Source organism: Protopterus annectens, chromosome 10.part0 (assembly GCF_019279795.1).
Source record: "Protopterus annectens isolate FY-2018-M chromosome 10.part0, PAN1.0, whole genome shotgun sequence".
In the NCBI taxonomy this organism is placed as follows: Eukaryota; Metazoa; Chordata; order Ceratodontiformes; family Protopteridae; genus Protopterus; species Protopterus annectens.
The window spans coordinates 1798105224-1798132400 of record NC_056744.1 but is presented as its reverse complement, the minus strand read 5'-3'; the positions used below and the strand labels follow the sequence as shown (position 1 = coordinate 1798132400).

The 27177-nt window shown below is 45.5% G+C and overlaps 1 protein-coding gene across 1 annotated transcript in view; it reads right to left on the bottom strand.

The window, feature by feature from the left end:
* The window catches only part of LOC122814504 (Snf2 related CREBBP activator protein), a 3617155-nt gene that overhangs the window by 1815156 nt on the left and 1774822 nt on the right, over nt 1-27177 (bottom strand). The gene's annotated exons all lie outside the window — the stretch shown is intronic.

Below are 27177 nucleotides of genomic sequence, written 5' to 3'. Positions count from 1 at the left end.
CATAAGGGGGTAAAGAATATTCTAGGTCTGAGGATGAATCTGAATAGATGGACACCTGGTCGGATGAGTCAGTTTGCATCCTGTCTAGTCCTTATATCAGGAGGGGGATGGGACCCCCTGATCAGAGTGATTAGGTCTTTGGCCATTTTGAGCATTTGTTTCTTAGGCATGGAGGCCTGTCCTGGAGAATGCTGTATTGATTTCTTTGTTTTTAAAGGTGGTTTAGCCTTAGCAGAAGGTTTAATGCTTAACTGAGTAGGTCTAAAAACACCCTCTGAAGATGCAGGTTTGTTCAGCTACTCCGGATCCCTCTGAAGGGTTAGTTTCGGTAGGCTGAAAATCTTGTGCGTCCGAAGGCCCAGCCATCTCCACGTGCGAGTCAGAGGTAGCCTGTGGTTCTACAGAAGCAGTTGTCAGGGGCTGCGAAGGCGCCTCGCTGAAAACCAGAGAACCGGAGGCTGGCCTAGAAGAGGCTTCGTCTTCAGTTTTGGGCCTCGGATGCCTATCCTTGCCTTTGTGCTTTTTATGTATTCCGGTCTTTGGAAGTTCCGACGGCATGGTGTAATTGAATTTTCTGCCAAAATAATGTTGGGCAAAATCAAACCGACATTTAATAGTGCGCTTGTTAAACCTAGCACAAAACCAACAACCAGTGATGGCGTGGTCTAGGCCTAGGTATGGGATACAATAAGAATGGAAATCCTTATGAGGTATTTGCTTCCCACAAGAAATACAGTTATTAACTTTTACTGACATCGGTCTGAGGCAAGAAAAAGTTTCCCCAACTGGGTACTTGGCTTTGTAGAAGACTTCGGTTCTAGATTCGGAATGAAAATCTTGGGAGTCGGCGGACCGGCACTTACGAACTGCTATTGCTTCGGGCACTGCGCGGCAAGAAAGACTGAAGAAAATGGCGTCGGCTGCATCTTATATACCCCTGTCGCACTGACGTCAGGGAGGAAGCGACAGCAACCGACGCCAGACCAAGACTTTGGAACTCAGGCCGACTGCGGAACCGCCTGACGGCAGGATAACCCAAGTGTAATGACTGCAGCAGTGTAACACGAACATTTTGTTTTTGTGCCTCTGCCCATTGACTACGTGGCAGGTTTGGCATACCGTTTGGCCTAGGCAGGGTGTGAAAGTGGAACCTGTAGCCTTGAGATACGATATTTAAGACCCATTTGTCCTGGGAGATCATGTGCCAAGTTTGTGAAAAAAGTGCTAGTTTACCCCCCCAAAGGAGCAGCCAGAAGATAAGTGCTTGGTGTTGACAGGGGGAAGTCATTGAGACTGTTTCCTGCATGGCCGTGATTTTTCCTCTCCACTTTTGCAGGTAGAAGCACCCCATTGCTTAGGCCTATATGAGCCTTGGGCTATGATTTGCCTCTGGGGCGTCTGTATCTGCCTCTTTGTGGAATGTCTGACACTGGAAAGGACCAATTCTATGTAGGCCAGTTCCTGCTAAATCTGGGAGACTGTACCTGTAAGAAATCCTTCACGGTTTGCATAGATTTAGCTTTGTCCTACATTTTCTTCAACACTTCTGCTTTAACACCAAACAAGCTGTAATGGAGCATCTAACAGTTTTGCTTTCACATGATCAGGTAGATTCTGTTCTTTTAACCAAGCATGCCTCCTAATGACAGAACCTGTACCTGTGGCCCTGCAGGAGGCCTCTAGAGAATCAAAACCACATTGCAAACTATGCTTTCTCACTTGTTCAGCTGCATGCAATAAATCCTGCATTTCTTTGTTTTCTGCACATTCTGAATTTGTCAACATTTTCTGCTTAAGCAGTGACATAAGATATTGCTGATATTTAAGCATATGAAACTGACAATTTAAAGCTCTTACAGCCAAGGTAGCAGAAGTACAAATCTTTTTCCCCATCTGTCCAGGGCCCTTGAATCCCTTTGAGAGGGAATAGGTTTTTTTGCAGTGGAAGCCTTGACCCCCTTGGCACCCTGAGAAATATTTTCTGGGTCAGCAGCAGAGTTTTTGTAAAGAAATTTATGAGAATCCGGAACCCTGTAGTATCTCTGTCTGGTTTTACAGGAGCTGGAGGTAGAGTCAGGAGATAGACCGGACTCTGTAAAAACATCTTCAATGTCTAAAAAGTACAGTTTTGTACCTACCATAAATGTAGATGTTTGAGTGTTCACACTGCTGCAGTCATCACACTTGGGTTATCCTGCCGTCAGGCAGTCCTGCAGTCGGCCAGAGTTCCAAAGTCTTGGTCCGGCGTCGGTTACTGTCGCTTCTTCCCTGACATCAGTGCGCCAGCGGTATACAAGAGGCATCCACCGCCATTTTCTTCAGTTTTTCTTGGCCCAGATGTCAGGTGCCCCCAAGTAGGTAGAGGTAACATATATTGCTAATTAAACATAAAAGGAATACCCTCAGTTACAAGCAAATACACCACAAAGGTTGTACAAGATAGAAAGGTATAGAAAAGTTCAGCTGGGTCAGAGGGTATGGAGGGAGGGTAACCTGGACTGCAGCAGTGTGAACACTCGAACATCTACATTTATGGTAGGTACAAAACTGTACTATGTTCATCGTGTTACACTGCTGCAGTCATTACACTTGGGTAGAATCTCAAAGCTGAGGTTGGGTGGCTGGTCTATAAAGAGTTAGGATTGGCTATGAGGCCCTGCAGAACTGCAGTGGCAAATCCTGCTCTGGATTTAGAGTAAAGAGGCAGGTGGTAATGCTAGGTAAAGGTGTGCACTGAACTATAGTCTGCTTTGAGATAGCCCTGCCCTGTGATCCTGCAGCATATGCTACAAACACAGTTGCTCAGTTTTCCTGAAAGCCTTTGTTTTGTCCAAGTAGAAGCATAACTGCCTGTGTATATCCAAAGAATGCAGAAGTTTCTCCCCTTTGTTCTGGGGGTTTGGATAAAAAGTTTGCAAATGGATGGTTTGGTTAAGAGCCACACTAGATACCACCTTTGGCATAAAGGTGGTGTTTGTCCTTAAAGATACCCTGTCCTGATGAAAAATTATAAAAGGTTCCACTGCCATTAATGCCTGTAGCTCTGAGACTCTTCGTGCTGAAGTTACTGCCAGGAGCAGAGCGGTTTTCCATGATAAAAATTTTAGATCGGCTGTATTGGCTGGCTAAAAAGGTGGTAGGGTCAGTTTTTCCAAAACGAAATTGAGGTCCCAAGTTGGTGTTGGTGCTCTCCAGGGCGGTCTTATGTTTTTAGCCCCTCTGAGGTACTGCTTTAGCAAGGGATGAGAGAATAAAGGAGGATCCGTATTGTAATGTGCTGAAATGGCAGAGGTGTGGATCTTAATTAATGAGAAGGATAGGCCTCTGTCCAGCATCTCAGTTAAGTATTGTAAAATCTGAGGAATGTTTAGAACAAGAGGGTCAAGGCTTTCAGCCAAAAGAAAAGCAAACAACCATTTTTAGTGACCAGCAAATACTCCCCATAGGTAATAAAGGGTAGGTGTCCTAGGTAAGTACCAGAAAGTAAGAGCGGAAGGAGGGAGGGTAACCTGGACTGCAGCAGTGTCAACACGCGAACATCTACATTTATGGTAGGTACAAAACTGTACTATGTTCATCGTGTTACACTGCTGCAGTCATCACACTTGGGTTGAATCCCAAAGCTAAGAATGGGCGGTGGAACTAAACAGGGTTTGGAGAAGCTAGTAGGCCCTGCAGAACTGCAGTGGCAAAGCCAGCTCTGGTTTTAGAGTATAGAGGTAAGTGATAGTGTTTGGTGAAGGTGTGCACTGAACTCCAAGTTGCAGCCTCCAAAATATCCTTGGTTGGTACCCCCTCTGAGAAAGGTGGTTGATGTAGCTGTAGCCCTTGTGGAATGGGACCTAATGCTAGCAAGTACAGGTTTCCCATGATGTATGTAGCAGAAATGGATGCAATGTCCTATCCATTTTGAAATGGTCAGTTTAGAGATAGCTTTTCCTTGTGATCCTGCAGCATAGGATACAAAAAGCTGGTCAGATTTTCTGAAAGCCTTAGTTTTATCCAAGTAGTAACGTAATTGCCTGTGAATGTCCAAAGAGTGTAGGAGCCTTTCTCCTTTGTTCTGGGGGTTTGGGAAAAAGGTGGGCAAATGAATGGTTTGGTTTAGGGCCACACTGGATACCACCTTTGGCATAAAGGAAGGGTTAGTTCGTAGAGTGACTCTGTCTTGATGAAAAATGATGAAAGGCTCCACTGCCATTAGGGCCTGTAGCTCTGAGACTCTTTGTGCTGAAGTTATTGCTAACAGTAGGGCAGTTTTCCATGATAGAAACTGTAAATCAGCTGTAAAAGCTGGTTCAAGGGGTGGCAGTGTAAACTTTTCCAGAACTAAGTTGAGATCCCAAGTTGGTGTTGGTGCTCTCCAGGGCGGTCTTATGTTCTTAGTCCCTCTGAGGTACTGTCTTAGTAGTGGATGTGAAAATATAGGAGGACCCGTGTTGTAGTGAGCTGAAATCGCTGAGGCGTGGATCTTAATAGATGAAAAGAAAAGACCTTGGTGCAACATCTCAGTTAAATATTGTAGAATCTGAAGAATATTGGGAACAAGGGGATTTGGGATTTTGGCCTTTAGCCTGGTTCCAGGTGCAAAATCTTTTCCATTTGTCTGAATAGGTTTTCCTGGTGCTGGGCCTCCTGGCATCCAGAATGACATCCATAACAGCTTTAGAAATAAGTGTTGACTCGTTGCTTAGGTAAATTTGCCATGCAGCCAGATTTAAAGTCTTGAGCTGGCTGTGTAGAATCTGATTGTTTTGCTGAGTAAGCAGGTGAGAAATGTGAGGCAAAATCCATGGTGGGCCTTGAGCCATGTTCCTTAGTATTGGATACCAGTGTTGGCGTGGCCAGTCTGGAACAATGAGTATCATTTGTGGCCTTTCTAATCTGGCTTTCAGCAGCACCTTTGCTAGAAGAGGCAGTGGAGGAAAGGCATACACTGTTGATGTTTTCCAACTGACGGAGAGGGCGTCCACTTTCCAAGCTTGTGGGTGGTATGTCCTTGTGCAAAATTTCTAAAGTTGGTAGTTTTGGGTGTTGACAAACAGATCTATGTCTGGGCGCCCCCATTTTTGAGTAATCATTGCGAACACTTGTGGATCTAGTTTCCACTCATGAGGATCCATGATGTTTCTGCTTAAATAGTCTGCCAATGTGTTTTTCTTTCCTGGCAGGAATTGTGCTTGCAGTAGAACTTGGTAGGTCAGTGCTGTGTTCCACAAGGCCATTGCTTGCCTGTATAGTGGGTAGGAGTGTGTGCCCTTGCTTGTTTATGTACCACATTACAGTGGTGTTGTCTGTCTTTATTAGGAGTGGTCTTGGATGTAGGAGGTCCTTGAAAGCTGTTAGGGCATTTGTACGGCTAGCATCTCTTTTTGATTGATATGCAGATGCCTTTGATCTGTAGACCATTTGCCCTGAATACACTGTCCTGCCACGTGTGCTCCCCAGGCATAATCCGATGCATCTGTTATAGTTTGCCTGACTGTGGGTAAGGTAAAAGGCTGACCCTTGTTGAGGTGACATGCCTGAGCCCACCATAGAAACTCCTGTTGAAGGCAAGGAATGAGTGGTATTGTTTCCAAGCTGTGGCTGTGTTGAGTCCATACGCTTTTCAGGTACGACTGTAATTTCCTCATATGCAGTTTTGCATATGGTATTAGTAGTATGCAAGATGCCATGAATCCCAAGGCCTGCAGAATTTTTCTTGCAGGGAGTTGGGTCTTTGTTGCCATCATTTTGAAGTATTGAGTCAGTTGTTCTTGCTTGTCTGGAATGAGATAAGCCATCTGGGCTGTTGTATTTAAGCTGTCACCCAGGAATATTATGTCTTGTGAGGGCACTAGTTTTGATTTCTTTTCGTTTACTGTGTACCCTAGGCAACTTAATAGGCGTTTGACAAATGCCAGATGCTTTAAAAGAATGTCCTTGCTTTCTGCTTGAATAAGGCAGTCGTCCAGGTATGGATATATCTGAATTCCTCTGTCTGCAGTATGCAATTACTGGTGCCAGGCATTTTGTGAAGACCCTGGGCGCAGTAGGTAAGCCAAGGGGCAGTGCAGAGAATTGATAAAGGGGTTGAACCTGCAATAAATCGGAGGTATCTTCTGCAATTTTGTCTGATAGGGACATGCAGGTATGCCTCCTTGAGATCCAACGTTACTAGCCAAACCTTGCCCCGCATGGGAAGAAGTTGCTGTAGTGTTATCATCTTGAATTTGGGTACTTGCAGGTAAATGTTTAGAACTGAAAGGTCCAGAATGGGTCTCCATGCTTTGTCCTTTCTGGGGACTAGAAAGAGTCTTGAGTAAAATCCTTGTCCTTGCTCCTGTGTAGGTACTGGTTGAATGGCTCAGGTCCATGAGAGCTGTAACTTGTTTTTGAGCCTCTGCCCATTGATTTGGTGGCAGGTTTGGCATTCCTTTTATCCTTGGTAAAGTGTGAAAGTGGAATCTGTATCCTTGTGAGACAATATTTAGGACCCATTTGTCTTTTGTGATGATGTGCCAGTTGTCTGCAAAAAGTGCTAATTTTCCTCCCAAGGGAGCTGCCAAGAGGGATTTGCTTGGCAGTCTGAGGGGTAAAGTCATTGTTTGTCTTCTGATAGGTTGGAACCAGTCTTCTCCTTTCTGGGTTGTGGTACCCCATTGTCGAGGCTTGTAAGGGCCTTGTGACTGACCTCTGCCCCTTAGGCGTCTGTATTTGCCCCTCTGTGGTCTGTCAGAAGCTGGAAAGGACCAGTTTTTTGTTGGCCAATTTCTGCTGAAACGAGGGGGTTGAACCTGTAAAAAAATCCTTGACCGCCTGCATAGATTTTTGTCATCCTCCATTTTCTTTAAAATCTCTTCTGCTTTTACGCCAAATAAAACATCCTGTTGTAAAGGTGCATCCAATAACTTTGCTTTAACATGATCAGGTAGAGTTTGTTCTTTTAACCACGCATGCCTACATATGACAGTCCCTGTCACTGCTGCTCTACAGGAAGCCTCCAATGAATCAAATCCACATTGCAAAGTATGTTTTCCCACTTGTTCAGCTGCATGCAACAAATCTTGCATTTCCTTGAAATCAGGCTGCTCTAAACGTGTGATCATTTTTTGTTTTAACTGAGACATCCGGTATTGCTGATATTTCAGCATGTGAAACTGGCAGTTTAAGGCCCTCATAACTAGAGTAGCTGAGGTATAGACTTTTCTTTCCCCATCTGTCTAGTGCTCTGGAATCCCTTTCAGAGGGTACAGGATTTTTAGCAATAGAGGCCTTAACCCCTTTGGGACCCTGGGAATTTGTGAGAGTTAGGGACTCTGTAGTATCTGTCTGGTTTGGCTGGTTGCAGGAGGTAGAGAGTCTGGGTTAAGGCTAGATTCTGAATAAACATCATCCACAATGTCTAACACGGGTGGGATAGCAAGTGGTCTGTGCTGGGGTAGTAAAAGAAACTCTCGGAGCCTTTTCTTAGAATCAGAGTAATCCTGCCCTTCCCCAGTGGAAATGTTCCCTCATGGTATGTAAAGTTTCCCCAAAAGAGTAGTCTTCTGGGGGAGATGCTGAGGGAATAGACTCTTCAGCATTAGAGTCTTCATAAGGGGGAAAAGAGTATTCTGTTGCTCAGAAGAATCTGAGGAAATTGAAACCTGGTCAGAGGAAGCATAATCCTCCTCTTGTCTTGGCCTTTTATCGGGGGGGGATGGGAACCCCTGATTAGGGTAATTAAATCTTCAGCCATCTTAAGCATCTGTTTCTTAGGCATGGGGCCTTGAACTGGAGACTGCTGTACAGTCTTTTTTGCTTTTAAAGGAGTTTTCAGCTTTGCATAGGATTTAATGGTGAGTGTAGTGGGTCTGAAGACACCTTCTGCAACTGAAGGCATTTCAACTGCACCGGAATCTCCTTCAGGCTTGGAGTCAGAAGGGGCTAAAGATGAAGGCTGTGGCGGCCTAATAATCTCCACTTGGGAATCGGAAGCAGTCTGAGGTTCTAAATCAGCGGTCGTCAGGGACTGCGTGGGTACCTCAGTGAAAACCGGAGAACTGGCCCAGCAGAGGAAGGAAGGATTCTGAAGAGGTCTCCGGCAAGGAGATGAAAGCGCTAAATCTGAAGTTATTTTGTGTAATAAAGCTTTGAACCATTTTGGTGTCGAGTCCGTTTTGGAATTATTATTCTTCGAACCATAAGGTGGAATTATTGGTGGTACCCACTTGATAAGGACTGCCTTCATTGATCCGGGAAGATGAGTTGCAGTTTGGTTTATATTACTTGTTTACAATTCTTTTTGGTATAGTTAAATTTCCTACCAAAGTAATGTCGGGCGAAATCAAACCGACGTTTAATAGTTCGTTTATTAAACCTAGCACAAAACCGACAACCTGTGACGTCGTGGTCTGGACCTAGGCAAGGAATACAATAAGAATGAAAGTCCTTATGAGGTATTTGCTTCCCACAAGAAATGAAATTGTTAACTTTTTCTGACATCGGACTGAGGCAAGAAAAGGTTCCCCAATGGGGTACTTAGCTTTATTGAAGACTTCGGTCTGAAATTCGATTTGAAAATCTCAGGAGTCAGCCGACCGGCACTTGCGAACTGCTTCTGCTTCGGGCACCGCGCGGCAAGAAAGACGGAAGAAAATGGTGGTGGAAGCTTCTTGTGTACCCCTGGCGCACTGACATCAGGGAAGAAGCGACAGCAACAGATGCTGGACCAAGACTTTGGAACTCTGGCCGACTACAGGACCGCCTGACGGCAGGATAACCCAAGTGTGATGACTGCAGCAATGTAACACGAAAATCAGGAGGAATAGCAAGGGGTCTGTGCTGGGTCTGTGCTGGGGTAATAAAAGGAAGTCTCTGAGCCTTTTCTTGGATTCAGAGTAATCTTGGCTCTCCCAACGGAAATGCTCCCTCATAGTATGCAGGGTCTCCCCAAAATAATAATCCTCAGGAGGAGAGGCTGAAGGGATAGAGCATCAGAATCCTCATAGGGAAGAAGGGAATATTCATGTTCAGAAGACGAATCAGAGGAAATGGAAACCTGATCTGAAGATTCATATTCTAACTCTTGCCTAGGCCTCTTATCAGGAGGGGGATGGGAACCCCTGATCAAAGTAATTAGGTCTTCGGCCATTTTAAGCATCTGTTTTTTAGGCATGGAAGTCTGTCCAGGAGAATGCTGTACTTGTTTCTTTGTCTTTTTAGTCTTTGAAGCTGAAGTTGGCTTTACATATAACTGCGTAGGTCTGAAACCACCCTCAGAAGCAGATGCCTGCTCAGCTGCACCAGACCCATCTGAAGGAATAGTTTCTGAGTGTCCAATACCTTGAGTTTCCAGCTGCCTAGTTGGCTCCACATGGGAGTCGGAAGCGGCCTGAGGCTCTGAGGTAGCGGGCATCAGGGGCTGTGAAAGCGCCTCACTGAGAACCGGCGAAGGGCCAAGCGGAAGCCTCATCTGTTTTGGACCTCGGATGCCTGTCCTTTTCTTTTTCTTTGCGCTTTTTATAAACTCCGGTCGTCGGCTGTTCCAACGACATTATATAATTGAATCTTCGGCCAAAGTAATGAAATGCAAAATCATACCGATGCTTAATAGTGCATTGTTTAAATCTAGCACAAAACCGACAGCTAGCAACGTCGTGGTTAAGGCCTAGGCAAGGAATACAGTACGAATGAAAATCCTTATGAGGTATTTGCTTCCCACAAGAAATACAATTATTAACTTTTACTGATATCGGTCTGGGGCAAGAAAAAAGTTTCCCCAATGGGGTACTTAGCTTTAATTAGGACTTCAGATCTGAAATTCGATTTTGAAAATCTCAAGAGTCAGCCGATCGGCACTTGCGAATTGCTTTTGCTTCGGGCACCACGAAGTAAGAAAGACGGAAGAAAATGGCGTCGGCTGCAGCTTTTATACAGCTGGCGCACTGACGTCAGGGAAGAGGCGACAGCAACCGACGCCGGACCTAGACTTTGGAATTCGGGCCGACTATAGGTAGCCTGCCAGCAGGATAACCCAATTGTAATGACTGCAACAGTGAAACACGATGAACATCTTCTCTTTCTTTATGAACTGGTTGAGTCTGCTGAGGTCCAAGATAGGTCTCTAGTCCCCCGTTTTCTTTGGTAGCAAAAAGAATCTTGAGTAAGTTACGAATCCAACTTGGTCTGCTGGGACTGGTTGGATGACTCTTTTCTAGCAATCTGTGGACCTCTACGATTGCTTGTTCCCTGAGATTGGGTGGAACATCTGGGATTCTCTTTACAGGAATGGGAGGGGAAGAGAACGGTAAGAAATATCCTCTGGAAATGATGCTTTGTACCCAAGTATCTGATGTTATCTTTAGCCAGGCTTCTGGGTCCAAAGACAAGCGACCCCCCGACTGCCTCCAGAGCCTAACAGTCGGGCCCCCTTTCAGGAGTGCTGATAGGGTTGAACAGAGAAACTGACCCGTCACCCTGTTGCTGCACACCCCCTCTGACGCGAGGGGGGGGGGCGTCTTCCGTTATAACCCCCTCCTCTGCCTCTAGAGGGGATTTTTCCACGTGTGCCCTGAAAGGCTTGCTGTGCTTTTTGGAACCACATTTTCCCTCCCCTAGGGCCCTTGGGGTAGGGCCGAGTAGGGGTCGAGAAACTGACTCCAATGGCAGATAAGGTCTTGCCTTCCTGCTCACACCTGGTTATAGTTTCCTTTACTTTGGGCCCAAACAGTGATGAGCCATCGAATGGGGTATTAATAAAGGAAGACTTAAAGGGTTCCACAAAAGAACAGACGCATCCAGGCTTGTCTTCGAAGAGCAATGCCAGAACTAGTGGCTCTACTCGAACCATCAGCTGCATAGGATATGAGACTCATGGACGAGTTTACCGCTGAGTTTAGGGTAGTGAGCTGGGTGCTGACTTTGTCGGCCACCCCTGCGGCTACTGTACTCTGGAGAGCATCTCCTAGCTCTTTCAGGAGATCTCTATGTAGTCTCGTAAAGTGGGTTAAGTAGTTCAGTGATTGCAGAGAAAAAGTCGCTGAACTAAACATGCGCTTCCCATATCTATCCATGACCCCAGAATCTCCGTTAGGGGGATGGATAGAGGTGGATGTCTCAGATACTTCCTTTTTCGTGGCTGCAACTACCACCATGGCACCAGCAAGCACTCCCTTCATCAAAAATGGCTTGTCCATTGGGGCAGACATGAATTTATTGGGCTTACGAGGAACAGGTTTCCATGGCCTCCGGTGACTCCTACGCCTTCAGTTCCATGAGCTCGTTGTAAGGCAGAGATACCCAAGAAGTGGAAGGTTGAGACCCAAAAGCCTTCAAGAGCACGGACGCAGCCTCAGTAGGGGGTCTTGGACTGCCAATCGCTCCTCTAAGGATCTCTAGTATCTCTGCAAAGGAGATATCCTCAGAGTGGGATCGAGGGTGACCCTTCTGACTCATTAAAGTTCTCATCAGATGTCAAAGACTCCTGTGGGGAGTCTAAGTGCCTCCTCTTGCACAATCTCTTCCTGGGCACCTCCTCAGTGGGGGGGATCTGGGGAGGTCTCAGAAGAGTAGGGGACGCCCTGTGGGGGTACTTGAGGCTCGGGGTCTCCACGCTTACAGGGACCAGTAGATGTAGAAGCAGACAGGAGCCTGAGGGGAGAGGGAAGGCTGAACAGATGCTGACGTTGACTTTGGAGACAAAACTCTCCTCATAGCATTGAAGGTACCATGGCTCCGACGAGAAGGAGTGGACGGACCCGAGAGTACCGTCCATTCCTCCCGCACCGAAACCCTGGGTTCCGAGCTCAAGGTAGGAGCAGAGCTCATCCGAGCCGAAGCCCCGAGAGGAAGTGTCGGCACCGACAAATCGGTTCGACTATCCTCCCCGGACCCAACGGGAGAGCGTTGGCTCACAGGACATCAGAGTAGATGGAGCATAACACCAGTGCGGGTATCGGCTCCAAGGGTTCAACAACCATTGGTTCAGTTTCCTTCGGCTCCAAGAGAACAGTACGGCTCGGAGGAGGTGTAGACCAATGCAGTTCCATGGTCTTCGGCACAGACAAGCTGGTCGGGGCAGACAACTATTTGTCAAGTCCTGGTGCCTGTAAAAGTTTCTGCACTAGCCCATCCATGTCCAAATCTGAAAGGCTGACTGAGGACTTAGCTGTATACACTGAAGGTGCTGACTGGAGCAGAGGTGAAGAAGGAACTTTAGAGACCGGCTCCAAAACCGAGGGCTGGCTCCGACTCAGAGGTACACTCGGTTCCGAGGTCTGTGGAATAGATGACCCTCCTCCTGAAATTTTTGCCTTTTTTGTCACTTTGTCAGAAGATCTGGATTTTGAGGATTTGGAGGACTTGCTAGTACCCTCATGGCTACTCAAAACCTCAGAAAAAGATTGCTGTAGCAATCCCCCTACCTATTAGCTTCCTCCTTCTCTCCAAAAGGACTCTTGAAGAAAAAGAATGGCAAATGCTGCAAGTGTCTTGGAGGTGTTTAGCCCCCAGACAGTAGAAGCATTGGATGTGTCCATCAGTGACGGACATTTTCTGCCCACAATCGGGGCATTTTTTGAATCCCGATTTAGGATGGGATTTCTCCTTTTCATCCGACATAATTAACAAACAGTAAACTGAAAGAGTAAGACAGAAAAATCCTTACTGACTTGTAAAGATCCACAAAACTACTAAGCCCAAACAGGGCACTAAATACAACAATTTAATAACAGGTTACCAATATAGGGCTAAGAGGCCCACAGAGAAGAACCCTATTAGAAGGGCTAATAAGAGTAAATAGGGTAAAGGCCCAGACAAACCAAAAAGCCAACAGGGCACTAACAATTTAAATTGTCTAAAACTACATAAACTATAGATTATATTAATAGCCAACCTGATATGAAGGCACAACTATTTTAGTAAGAAAAGAAAAGTTTTTTTTTAAAAACTTGCTGTTATTTTTCCCCACAAACAGTCCGAGCTAGCTGGATCACAGAGATCTTTCTTGCCGCGACAAACTAGATCTGGGGTAATTCCGGCAGTGCTTTGTGGGATAATGGGCTTGGTCTTGAGCTACTGGCAAACCTTGAGCTTTACTATCAGCCGTGTCGGAGCCGAGGATCGGCTCCGAACCAATCAGTGAGAATAAACGGCGAGATTTAACAACTTCACATCAAGAGGTAGAATTTAAATTTACCCATAAAAGGTGTGACAGCATAGCCGAGTATTTTTAGGTGATCGTTTAAATGTAGTTTGAAAGACTTATTTTCTAAAACTCTGAGACAGAGATCTACGTTTTAGAAAAAAACCCATACAGAGAGTCTCCCAGCAGTACTGTCTGCTTTAGTTAGTCTGCAATACATTGTCAGAATAAGGCAGTGACCTTATGAGACTGCACAGCTGGAGAACATTACTTAAATCTGCTCATTTCTCTAGCACATACATGCGATGGTTTGTTCTGACAAGCTATGAGCAGTTTAAATACTGCCTAAATTCCAGCCACCGATTACTTTAACAATAATGTCTGGCAGCAAATTTCACAATTTTGTTCTAGAACTGTTCAAGTCAGTAGAGTTGTGCAGACTGTAAACTGAAGAGCATGGGAGCTGCATATAAAATAATAGGGATGAGAAGAAAGTACAGTACAGATCAGCTTTAACAATTGGCTTAAACTCTGGTGTCATTCAAAGGGGATCCAATGTCTGTCTGCCTGGGATGACATGCTGGACAAGCCACGCTGCTTCGCAAGGGACGGCTTGCACTTGTCACCCCTGGGATTCCGGATTTTGGCAAAGGCTCTTGCCACCCCCATAGTACCTTTTTTAGGCAAGGCTCAAATTCTAAACCTACCACCCTAGAACACAACAAAGAAAAAAAACTAAGGGTAATGCTGCTCAATGCCAGAAGTCTCAACCTCAAGATGCACTCGAGGCCCTTCTCAGTATGGAGAACATCGATGTCTGTGCTGTGACAGAAACCTGGTTCAAGGCTCCTGAGAGCACCCCAGCACTATCAGGTTATACCTCATATCATGCGTTCCGGCCTCAAAACCCGGACAATACCAAGAAAGGAGGAGGGGTATCCATATTCATCAAGGACACCCATACCTCTAGACAGGTGGCAACGCAGGATGCATCGGAAACCATCCAGGTGCAATTAACCATAGGCAAGACTGTTCTGCAATTTGTAGCATGTTACAGGCCACACTCGCAAACTCAGGAACCTCATATGGCCTTCCTGAAAACACTGGAGGGGATAAATGTATCCCCGAACACCATCATACTATGTGACTTCAACTACCCGAATATAGACTGGGAACACTACTCAAGCCCAAACACTCTAGCCCAAAAGTTCCTGGAATTCATAAATTCAAATGCCATGGAACAACTAGTCACCATCCCCACAAGAGGAGAAAACATACTTGATCTCATCATCACGAACATGAGAGCACAATGTTCAACACCGGAAGTATACCCCTCACTGGTGAGATCAGATCACAAATTAATCTCGCTGGAGGTCCTCATCCCGCCCCCACCCGAAATAAAAAAGACCACAGTAAAGAACTTCTCGAAGCCGACTTCACACTTCCAAAGACTAGTGTGGTCTCCTTTAAGGCCCCTGAGCCGGCGTAAACATTACTCAAACCGCTGAATCACTTACAAATGCCTTCTACCAGCACCTGCAGGGCTGCATGGATCAGGCAATCCCAAGCAAAACAAAGACTCTTTGTACCAAAGGCAAGCGTCCAGTCTGGTGGACCCCAGCCATAAACAAACTCTACAACAAAAGGAGAAAGCTACTACAAGATAGAGCAAAATCCTTAAAAGGTAAGACACCGCTGATCACTATAAGTAAAAAGCTAAGAGCTCTCATAAAATCATCCAAAGCTAATTTTGAGAAAAACATAGCTAAGGACTCTAAAGACAACCATAAGGCATTCTTCAGCTATGTCAGTAACCTAGGAGGAAACTCCCAGATATGCTCAGAATTAGTTCAAAATGATGTGAAGATTACTGATCCTACAGACATTGCCAACATACTGGCTGACAGGTTCAGTGCAAACTTCTCCCCCCCCCTAAAGGAGCGATATCTATACCAAATGATTGTAGCCCCCCAAATATCTCTAACGCCCAGGTGAGAACTGCTCTCTCCAAGGCAAAGAACACAGCATCCATGGGACCTGATGGTGTCCCCGGCTGTGTGCTCCATGAACTCAACGAGGAATTAAACCCACAGTTAGGACAGCTGTTTAATCTTAGTCTCACCTCCGGATACGCACCCAGGAGTGGCGCAGCGACTGTGGTCCCACTCCACAAAGGCGGTGCCTCCACCGACCCTGGAAATTACCGTCCCATTAGCTTGACAAGCCTTATCTGCAAAGCCATGGAGAGGATCATAATGGATCTCATAAATAAAGACATAGGGAATTTGCAGACTTTGGATCCAACCCAGTTTGGCTTTGTCAAAGGCAGATCATGCCTCTTAAACTTGGTTGACTTTTTCAAAACAGTCACCAAGGCCATTGACGAAGGAAAGGCAGTCCATACAGCCTACCTAGACCTGGCGAAGGCTTTCGATACAATACCCCACTCGGGCATCATTGATAAACTCATCAACTTAAATGTAAACCCATACATTACAAGATGGGTTGCAAACTGGCTGAGTGACAGAACCCACAGGGTCAGAGTTGCTGGCGCCATGTCAGACTCAAAGCCTGTCACAAGTGGTGTACCACAGGGCTCAGTCCTGGGCCCACTCTTGTTTGGCATCTACTTTTCTGAAGTACAAGCAAACATAGGAGGGTTATGGCTGACAAAGTTTGCAGATGACTGCAAACTGGGCGCCGTAGTTGAAAACACATCTGACACAGATATCCTTCAGAAGGGTCTCACAGAAACGGATAACTGGTGCCAGAGCCATGGCCTAAAGTTAAATGCCAAGAAATGCATAGTCATACCCTTCGGGAAAAATAAGGTCACCCCTAGCTACCATATAGGAGGCAACCCCCTGATCACAGAAGAAGTTATCAGGGACCTGGGAACCCAGGTGGACAGTAGCCTTTCATTCGACACCCATATTGCTAAAGTAGTTAGGAAGACCTTCTACATTGCCCACCTTATCATGAAGGGATTCACATCTAGATCAAGGGAAGTCATAGTCTCCCTATACTCATCCCTCATCAGACCAATGATCGAGTACAATGCCCCATTCGGAATGTATCTGACCCGACACTTGCAGCAGCTGCAGAGGCCACAAAAGTTCCTCACCAAAAGGATAAAGGGTCTCAAAAATCTGTCTTATGCTGCCCGACTGAAAGAACTCCAGTTATATTCAGTTGCTTACCGCTTGCTCAGAGGTGACCTATGCCTGACATACAAGGCCATGTCAAACCCAGATTTGATGAACATGCTTCATCTCAAAAAATCTAGATCCCTCAGAGTCACAAGGGCGGGAGACTTAAACCTCGACATGGTTATTAATAGGACGTGCTGGAGGGATAGATTCATCACCCAAAGACTCCCTATGCTGTGGAACAAAATCCCGGTCTATGTGAGGCAGAGCACCTCGCTGGCCTTGTTCAAGAGGAATCTTGACCAATGGATGGAGGATCGCTGATACACCCCAGGGGTTACCTCAGTGTCACTGCTAGACAGAGGCACAGCAAAATAAAGGGCATAGTTTCTCCAAACTAAAGGGGTGGCGTAAGCCACAAAACTATGGGCTAGGCTTATAAATGCCCTCGGGCAGATAGCCTAGTATGAACCTATGAAGTTGTGTACACTTACCATAAACGTAATTGTTATAGTGTATTCACTGTTGCAGTCATCATATTTGGGTTTATCTGTTTGCAGTAGCCCTCAGTTGGCCTGATTATCAAAGTCTTGGGTCCTACGTCGGTTGCTGTCTCATCTTCCATGACGTCAGGAGTATAAAGCATGCCGCCGACGCCATTACATCAGTTTTGCTTGCCCCAGATGTCAGGTGCCCCCATAAAGGGTGGCAATTATATATTAGGTTACACCTCCAACAAAAAAGCAAATACATCAAAAAGCATTAAGCATAGTAAACAAGAATAGAGGTATAGTCAATAGAAGACAGGGGGCTGGAGGGAGGGGTAAAGTACAGTTGTGTACACTTACCATTAATGTAGATGTTTGTGTATTCACTGTTGCAGTCATTACATTTGGGTTAACTGCTTGCAGGTTGCCCTCAGTCGGCCTGATTAACAAAGTAGTGGGTCCTGCGTTGGTTGCTGTCCCTTCTTCCATGACGTCAGTTTGTCAGGGGTATAAAACATGCAGCCAACACCACTGCAGCAGTTTTTCTTGCCCCAGATGTCAGGTGCCCCCATAATGGGAAGCAATTAAATCTATAAATACAAGAATATACCTCCAAAAAAAAAAAAAAAAAGCAAATACACCAAAAAGCTTTTTGAGCATAGTAACAGAGTAGAGGTACTGCCAAAAGAAGAAAGGTGGTTGGACGGAGGGTAACTAGGACTGCAACAGTGAATACACTCTAACATCTACATTTATGGTTAGTGTACACAAAGTACAGTTGTGTGCACTTACCATAAATGTAGAAGTTAGAGTGTATTCACTGTTGCAGTCATTACATTTGGGTAATCCGCTTGGCAGGTTGCCCTCAGTCGGCCTGAATATCAAAGTCTTGGGTCCTACGTCGGTTGCTGTCTCCTCTTCCATGACGTCAGGTCGTCAGGGGTATAAAACATGCAGCCGACACCATTTTCTTCAGTTTTTCTTGCCCCACATGTCAGGTGCCCCCCCAAATGGGGAGCAAATATACATATATAAATATCTATATATAAATGCAATTGTAACAGCAAACTAGCTTCATCTAAAAGCAAATACACCACAAAGGCTGTAGAATATAGTGAAGGAAAGAGAAGATCTACAAAAAAGGGGGATGGTGGGTAACCCGGACTGCAACAGTGAATACACTCGAACATCTACATTTATGGTAAGTGTACACAACTGTACTATGTTTGTGTTTCACTGTTGCAGTCATTAAATTTGGGTAGAATCTCAAAGCTATGGATGGGAGGCCGGAACTAAATAGCATTAGGAGTGGCTATAAGGCCCTGCAGAACTGTAGTGGCAAAGCCTGCCCTGGACTTAGAGAAGGGCAAATGATAATGCTTTGTAAAAGTATGAACAGAGCTCCAAGTAGCAGCTTCTACAATGTCTTTGGTTGGCACTCCTTTTGAGAAAAGCTGCTGAGGTAGATGCAGCCCCGGGGAATGTGATCTGATTCCCTTGGGTACCGGTTCACCATGATGTAAGAAGCAGAAACAAATGCAGTGGCTTATCCACTTTGAAATAGTCTGCTTTGAAATAGCCTTCCCTTCTGATCCTGCAGCAAATGCCACCAATAGCTGCTCAGACTTTCTTAGAGATTTGGTCCTGTTTAAGCTGAATCTTAGTTGTCTGTGTATGTCCAAGGAATACAGAATCTTCTCCCCCTTATTCTGCGGATTTGGGTAAAAAGTTTGCAGATGAATAGTTTGGTTAAGAGCCACTCTAGATACCACCTTAGGCATAAAGGAAGGATTGGTCCTGAGGGACACCCTGTCCGGGTAAAATGTAAAAAAAAAAAAAAAGCTCAACAGCCATGAGGGCCTATAGTTCTGAAACTCTTCTTGCTGAAGTGACTGCCAGAAGGAAAGCTGTTTTACAAGATAAAAACTTTATATCCACAGTAGCTGCTGGTTCAAATGGAGGCAGAGTGAGCTTTTCCAACACAAAACTGAGGTCCAATGCAGCAGCTGATGATGATCTGGGGGACGTTAAATTTTTGGCCCCTCTAAGATACTGTTTTAGCAGAGGATGAGAAAAGATGGGAGGCTCTGTGTTGTAATGAACAGAGATGGCAGAGACATGGATTTTTATTGATGAAAAAGATAGGCCCTTTTCAAACATCTCAGTCTAGTATTGTAAAATCTGAAGAATATTTGGCTTTGCTGTGTCCGTTCCAAGCACAGAATCTCTTCCATTTATCAGCATAAGATTTTCTAGTAGTAGGCCTTCGTGCTTCCAAAATGACATCCATCACAGATTTCCTGAGAGGAGTTGTTTGAATAATTACATGATCAGCCATGCTGCCAGGTTCAGAGTTTGGAGCTGATTGTGCAGAATTTGATTGCTCTGCTGAGACAGTAGATGAGGTATTTGAGGCAAGTACCGAGGTGGTAGTTGAGACATATTCCTTAGAATTGGGTACCAGTGCTGGCGAGGCCAGTCCGGGGCAATTAGGATCATTTTTGGTTTTTCCTGTCTGACCTTTAGTAAGACCTTGGGAAGAAGAGGCAGAGGAGAAAGGGCGTAGACTGATAGGTTTTTTCCAACTGAAGGATAGGGCATCCACTTTCCATGCTTGTCTGTGATAAGTACTTGTGCAGAATTTGTCCAGTTGATAATTTTGGGGAGAGGCAAAAAGATCTCTGTCTGGATTCCCCCATTTCTCTGTTATCATACTGAAGACTTGTGGATCCAGTTTCCACTCGTGAGTGTCCATAAGATTTCTGCTTAGGTCGTCTGCCATAGTATTTTGTTTTCCTGGCAGGAATTGAGCTTGAAGATGTACTTGGTAAGTCAAGGCTGTCCCCCACAATGCCATGGCTAGTCTGCAAAGGGGATAGGAAAGTGTACCCCCCTGCTTGTGCTCGTTTATGTACCAAATAACTGTGATGTTGTCCGTCTTTATCAGTAGTTGTCCTAGATCAAGCAAGTCCTTGAAGGATGTCAGGGAATTCTGAACAGCTAACATCTCTTTCTGGTTGATATGCAGATAAATTTGTTTTGGGCTACATATTCCCTGAATGCATCTCCCCACCAGGTGGGCCCCCCAAGCATAGTTTGATGTGTCTGTAGTTAGGGTTTGGCTGGCAGGGTGTAGAGTGAAAGACAGTCCCATGTTCTGATGACATGCCTCTGCCCACCAAAGAAACTCCTGTTGTAGGCAGGGAATGAGAGGAATTGTTTCCAGGCTCTGACAATGTTGACTCAAAATTTTTAGATACCACTGTAGTTTCCTCATATGCAGTCTTGCATATGGAATTAGTAGAATGCTGGATGCCATGAACGGCACAGCCTGCAGAATTTGTCTTGCAGATAACTGGGTTTTTGTTGCCATCTGTTTGAAGTAAACAGTCAGTTGCCTTTGCTTGTCTGGCGTAAGGTAAGCCATCTAGGCAGTTGTATTCAAGCTTGCGCCCAGGAATGTTATCTTTTGAGAGGATACCAGTTGTGATTTCTTTTCGTTTATTGCGTACCCTAGGCAAGTTAGAAGCCTTTTTACAAACGCCAGGTGTTGAAGAAGAATGTCCTTGCTTTCTGCTTGAATGATACAGTTGTCCAAGTAAGGATAGATTTGTATGCGTCGTTGTCTGCAAAATGCAATTACTGGTGCCAAGCAATTTGTAAAGACCCTGGGCGCAGTAGATAAGCCAAAGAGGGCAGTGCAGAGAATTGGTAATGCATGAAACCAGCCTTGACGAGGAGGTATCTTCTGCACGATTCCCTTTTTGGGATATGCAGGTATGCCTCTAAAGTCTAGAGTCACTAAACAAGCGTTCTTGCCCAGCATGGGCAGAAGCTGTTGCAAAGTCAGCATTTTGAATTTTGGGATGTCCAAGAATGTGTTCAAAATCGATAAATCCAGTATTGGGTGCCAGACATTGTCTTTTCCTGGTACCAGGAACAAACTTGAATAAAACCCTTGCCCTTTGCCCCCATATCCATGAAGGACGTAACTTAGTTCTGTGCCTCTGCCCATTGATTTTGTGCCAGATCTGGCCAACTGTTTGGAACTGGCAAGGTATGGAAATTAAATCTGTATCCCTGGGATACTATGTTTAGTACCCACTTGTCCTGGGTTATTAACTGCCAATTTTGAGGATGAAGTGCTAATTTTCTCCCCAAGGGGGCTGCAAAATTTAAGTACTTGTTGATGGCAGAGGGAAGTCATTGAGTCTGTTTACTGTAGGGCTGTGCTTTCTTTCCCCCACATTTGGAGGTAGATGCACCCCATGGCTTTGCCCTGTAAGGACCCTGTGATTGGTATCTAGAGCCTTTTGAGCATCTGGATTCACCCCGTGAGGCTCTGTCGGACACAGGATAGCACCAGTGTCTACTGAATCTGGGTGGCTGTACTTGTAAGAAATCTTTTACAGTTTGCATAGATTTAGCTTTGTCTTCCATTTTCTTTAAAACCTCTTCTGCCTTATTAGCAAACAGAACATCATGCTGTAAAGGGGCATCCAACAATTTAGCTTTAACATGATCAGGCAGATTTTGCTCCTTGAGCCAGGCATGCCTTCTAATCACAGATCCAGTAACTACAGCCCTGCAAGAGGCCTCCAAGGAATCAAAACCACACTGCAAAGTATGTTTTCCAAACTGTTCTGCTGCATGCAATAATTCCTGTAATTCTTTACTTTCCACACATTCAGAAATCAACATCATTTTCTGTTTCAATAAGCCCATAACATGCTACTGATATTTAAGCATATGAAACTGGCAGTTTAAGGTCCTAATTGCCAACGTTGCAGACGTACAAACCTTCTTTCCCCATCTATCCAGCGCCCTGGAATCTCTATCAGAGGGGGTAGGATTTTTGGCTGTAGAGGCCTTTACACCTTTGGGACCCTGACAGATAGTCTCAGGTTCAGCAGCAGGATTTTTGAAAATAAATTTGTGGGAGTCAGGAACCCTGTAATATCTGTCTGGCTTACTAGGAGCCGGAAGGAGGGAATCAGGAGCCATGCTTGATTCCGAAAACACATCAACAATGTCTAATACAGAAGATAATGCCAAAGGCCTATGCTGAAGGAGGAAATCCCTAAGCCTCTTCTTTGATTCAGATAAATCCGGACTCTCCCAATGAAAATGTTCCCTTAAAGTATGCAAGGTTTCTCCAAAAGAATAATCTTCAGGAGAAGATGCAGATGGGATGGATTCCTCTGCATCCGAATCATCATAGGGTGGAATAGAAAATTCCTGATCAGAAGAGGAATCAGAAGAAATGGAAACCTGATCTGAAGATTCTTAATCAGTGTCTTGCCTACGCCTCTTAGCAGGGGGTGGGGGGGTGGGAACCCTTGATCAAGGTAATTAAGTCCTCAGCCATTTTGATCAGCTGTTTTTTAGGCATAGGGGCTTGAGCACGTGGCTCATGCGTCTTTTTTTACACTTAGATGTTTTTGATCTTTTTTTGAAGCTGGCATCAGTTTTATATAAAAATGTTGAGGTCTGAAAACACCCTCAGAAGCCGGTGCCTGATCAGCGGCTCCGGACCCATCCAATGGAGAGACATCCGTGGGTTCAATACTCTGATAATCTTGTGGCATACTAGACTCCACATGGGTTTCGGGAGAGGCCTGCGACTCAAACGTAGCGGGTATCAGGGGCTGCGAAAGTGCCTCACTGAGTACCGGCGATCCGGGGACTGGCTTAGTAGAAGCTTCGTCGTTGGATTTGGACCTCGACGGTCTGTCGCTGTCTTTTTCTTTGCGTTTTTTGTGAACTCCGGTATTCGGATTGCTAACTGACAACATTTCAGGGTAATTAAATCTGGATCCAAAATATATTGAAGCAAAAATGTACAGACGCTTAATAGTGCTTTGATTAAATCTAGTACAAAACCGACAGCAAGGCACGTTATGATCTGGGCCTAGGCAAGGAATACAGTACAAAAGAAAATCCTTATAAGTTATTTGCTTCTCATAAGTAATGCAATTATTAACTTTTACTGACATCGGTAAGGAGCAAGAAAAAGTTTCCCCAATGGGGTACTTAGCTTTAGTTGAAGACTTCGGTTCTGAAACTCATATGTGAAAATTTCAGGAGTGGGCCGACCGGCACTTGCGAACTGCTTCTGCTTCGGGCACCGCGCGGCAAGTAAGACTAAATAAAATGGTGTGGGCTGCATGTTTTTATACCCTTGACGACCTGACGTCATGGAAGAGGAGACAGCAACTGATGCAGGACCCAAGACTTTGTTATTCAGGCCGACTGAGGGCAGCCTGCCAGCAGATTACCCAAATGTAATGACTGCAACACTGAAACACGAAGAATATCCCTAGAGACTGCAACAGCAGCAGGAGGTCCTTTGTGTGGGCCAGGAGGGTTTGTCTGTCTGCTGCTTAAATGAGCAGGTCGTCTATGTATGGGAAAATTTGCATACCCCCTTGTCCTGCAGTAACCAATGACTGGGGCTAGGCATTTCTGTGAATACCCTTGGTGCAGTGGAGAGTCCAAAAGGCAAGGCACAGAAATGAAAATGAGAGGAGCCTGCTTTGAATCTGAAGAATTTTCTGGAGTATAGTTTTATGGGAATATGTACATAGGCCCTTCTTTGATATCCAGGGTCACCATGCAGGCCTGGGGAAGGATGAGGGGAAAGAGAATGGGTAGTAGTGTCCTGAAGGAGGGGACCTTCAGGAATGGGCTGAGACGGGAATGGTCTAAGATGGGTCTCCATGGTAAATCCTGCCTGGGCATCAGAAAAATTCTGGAGTAGAAGCCTTTAACTTGAGCCGGGGGGGACAAATTCTATGGTGCCTTGGAGCAACAGGATGTTTAGGACCTCAGGAAGGAGGGACCACTGAGAAGGGTGAGGTAGAGGTATAAGATGTCTTGGAGGAGGAGACATCCAAGACATGAAGTAACCCTCCCTCAGGATAGACGAAACCCATTTGTCAGATGTCACTAGGGCCCATGCAGGGAGGCAGTGAGAGAGACGGGAAGACAGAGGTATGGTACAAGGGGGGAGTGGCAAGCAATCAAATGCTGCCTGCCCTTTCTGGAAAAGGGGGTCTCTGGGCAGTGGTCTGAGTGGTCCTAGGCTGAGAAGCCCGTCTCCTGCGGGGTTTTCTAGACCTGGAGGGGGAAGAAGGTCTTGAAGAATTTCTTATACACTGTATCTTGGATGGACAGTTCCTCAGAAATTTTGGGATTGGAGAAACAAGTAAATGCTTCAAACCTTGGAGCTCTTTCCCTTTTTGCTGAAGTGACTTGAAGAGATCAGCCACCTTGGTGCCAAAAAGGGCAAAGTGATCCAAAGGAGCATCCAAGAGTTTGGCCTTAAAGTCATCCGGTAGGTGCTGGAGACGCAGCCAAGAGTATCGCCTTAACACAGAGGCAGATGCCTCAGCTGCATCATATGCACATCTTAGAGAATGCTTACTGACTTGGGAGAAGAGTCCAAGCAAGGAAGACGGGCATGCCTTTGCAGAGCAGTCAGAGATCTCACTGAGTTCCTTAGAAGCTTTGTCCAGTAATGCCAAGGAGTACTTGGCCATGTGTGACTGGTAATTTGTAGCCCTATAAGGCTAGGGCAGCAAAAGTGTATATCTTCTTCCCCACCTCTCCATGGCCTTGCTGTCTATCTGCAGGCAGGACAGTGGTAGTAGGGAGAAGTTTGGTAGCCCTATCAGTAGCAACAGAAATAGTTGCTAGGTCAGCTGGTGGGCATTTGAAAAGGAATTTTTCTACATCAGGTATCTTATACAACCGGTCTGCCCTCCTAGGGGCAGGTGGCTGGGAATCTGGGTTCATGCACGCTGCAGCAAAAGCATCCAGGAAGGCGGGCTGGACAGGAAGGATAGGGGCCGCGTTAGGAGATTACATCTGGATCAGGTCACAGAATCTTTTCTGAGCCTTAGACATATCTGAACAATCCAGTTTAAAATGTTTTCTCGTAAGACTGACTGAGGTCGGTCTAAGGGCCAGGAAGGCATTGTAGAGGCTCTGGCTGAAGGCCTGCCAGTCTGGCAAGGCCTCTAGTGTTGGAGATATGCCTTGTCTTGTTTTTCTCTTGGAAGGCCTAACCAGCACCTGGCTGGTGATCAGCCTGGAAGTCATAGAAGGAGCAGCTGAGGCCTGCTCCGAAGAGCCCATCCCAGAAAACTGTCCCCCCCTGGCACGTGAGTCGGTCGCTGGGAATATCCTCCCCGGACATATCTTCCACTCTGGATTGTGCGGCCTCCTGATAGGTACCCGCTTTATCTGAAACGGCGAATGCCGGTTCCACGGCCAAGTTGACAGTGGCTACAGGCTAAGAATTGGCAGAAGGAGGCGTGGTGGAAGTAGATGACCATGTGGTCTTGTCTCTCTACCTGGGTGGTTTAGATGGGGCGTCAGGGGCGGCTTCCATGCTGAGAGCGATCTTAAAGTGTTAGTTTTCAAGGTGTAGGTCAAGGGCCTGAAGTCGGCGATGAAGGGTCTTGGGGACGAACGACCTACAAATGGCACAGGTTTTATAATCGTGATACCTACCCAAACAAGAGAGACACTGGTCGTGGGTATCTGTGGGGAATCTGGCGACCACAGTTGTGCTTGCTCTTACTGGACACTAACAAACTATAACACAAAAAGGACTGAAGAAAATCCCCAAAGGGGTACTTATCTTAATGTGAAACTGATCCCACGTCCGCAAGTAGAAGGAACACTAAGGACTGGTGTGTGCAGACATCACATTTACGGCCCACATTCATGCCAACACGTCAGATGTCTGACGCACCATCAAGGGCTGGAAAAGCTTTGGAAACCTAGCCAGACAAACTGATGGGAAGAAGGGTAAACCCACTAGTGAATACTGCAACACTGGAATAGAAGGACATCTAGGAAATCTATAACCTAAGCAGGAAGAATCCGTGATGATTAGACTGCAAGACATGGATACTGATTAAAAAACACGAAAACTAGGAGAAGAATTCAAATCAGTGCAAGTGGGTATGCAATCCTTGAAACAAGTAGGTTTGAAAGGCAAGATGGTTCCACTAACGCCGGGGTAAGCCAGCAGGCTTTTATCAATACTTTATTTTGTCAGAACATTCATCCAATCTATTACTGAAAAGCATAAATTTTGGCACTGTTGACTGGAACATAATTTTTAATCTATACATACAGCAATGCTGACAGTGATATGTTCTGAGACATTACCCGTATTAAATAAATTTTACAATACAGTTCACCATGCTGGTACAGACAAACAGTACCTGGTGAATTTTCAATCAACTAAAAATGTTAACATTAGAAGTGAAACAGAATGCAGTGAAGTGTGATCTTGTAGCTGAATACTTATGAAGCTTTGTGAAAAAAAAAAACAACATCATATAAAAAGTTTAATGCAAAGTTTGTATTTGACTATAGTGACACTGGTCTATATTATATAATCATAAGTTGACAATGTCGAACCCTGTAAAGAGCAAATGCCGGAACTCAAACTCCTAGTAGCAAACTTGCCACCTTGAAGGTAACCCTAGATAATTGGATGGGCAGACACAAAGTCTCCCCCGGTCTATCTTGTTTTGCCCTCCTTGAGATTAAAGGTAAACTTTCAATAGGTTTTTGCTAGGCTTGAAATGGTCTGCAAACCAACTGCCTAATACTTAACGCCAGAAGTCTAAATCTCAAGATGCAGGCACTCTATGCACTCCTCAGTATGGAGAACATCGATGTCTGTGCAGTAACTGAAACCTGGTTCAAGGCTCCTGAGAGCACCCCAGCGCTACCAGGCTATACCTCGTATCATGCTTTTCGGCCCCAAAACCCGGGCCGAACCACAAAGGGAGGGGGGAGTGTCCATATTCATCAAGGACAACCACACCTCCAGGTTAGTAGCAACACATGAAGCATCAGAGACCATGAAGGTGCAACTAACCATAGGCAAAACTGCTATACAACTGGTAGCAAGTTACAGACCACCCTCCCAATCTCAGGAACCCCACTCAGCCTTCCTGAAGACATTCGAGGATATGAATGTATCACAAAATACCATCATACTGGGAGACTTCAACTACCCAAACATAGATTGGGTACATTATTCTAGCCCTAACACCCTAGCCCAAATGTTCCTGGAATTCACAAATTCAAATGAACTGGAACAACTAGTAGCCTCTCCCACTAGGGGAGATAATATACTAGACCTGATCATCACAAACATGGGGACAAAATGCTCCACACCGGAGGTATACCCCTCACTAGTGAGATCTGACCACAAACTAATCACCCTGGATATGCATATCCCGCCTCCACCCCCAGCACAAAAGACCACAGTGAAAAACTTGTCAAAAGCAGACTTCACTCTTCTTAAGACTGAGATGGTATCCTTTAAGCCCACTGGGCCAGTGGATACCACATCCCACAATGCCGAATCCTTCACAAATGCTTTCTATGGACATCTTCAAGA